The sequence below is a fragment of the Trichechus manatus genome, unplaced genomic scaffold (assembly GCF_000243295.1).
Source record: "Trichechus manatus latirostris isolate Lorelei unplaced genomic scaffold, TriManLat1.0 scaffold00032, whole genome shotgun sequence".
In the NCBI taxonomy this organism is placed as follows: Eukaryota; Metazoa; Chordata; class Mammalia; order Sirenia; family Trichechidae; genus Trichechus; species Trichechus manatus.
In genome coordinates, this window is record NW_004443968.1 from 18875833 (window position 1) to 18876304 (window position 472).

Here is a 472-nt window from a genome sequence, read left to right on the forward strand (position 1 = left end):
AGTTAAGTTTTTCTATGAAATTATATATTTAATGTTTAAAAATATTTTTCTTTACAGCTTCTTCAACTGCACTTGGCAGCTTCACTAGATGCATTAACATGATTTTAAGTGTAATGATTCTTAAAAACATTAACCAATCCACTACTGACTCCAAAGGAAGACACTTCAGTAGAATTTTCAGCGTTTTTTCTTAAGACTTCATTTACTGCTAAAGTCTTCTCTTTAATAGTGAGAAAGTTTCCCCTCATTATCTCAAAAGCTGCTAAATTGGTGTTAAACCAATGGAAAATCTGGGTTATACTTAATTTCCCTCTTTACTAATCCTCTATGAACTAGTTTGTGAAATACGAACAAGTGTTGTACCAGAGATCTATATTTAAATCTAAAGTCTTAACACTATTCCCCAATTATTCCTTTGCTGGCTTGTTTTCTGGGAAATACATATAAAATATATATATAGATATTTTATATA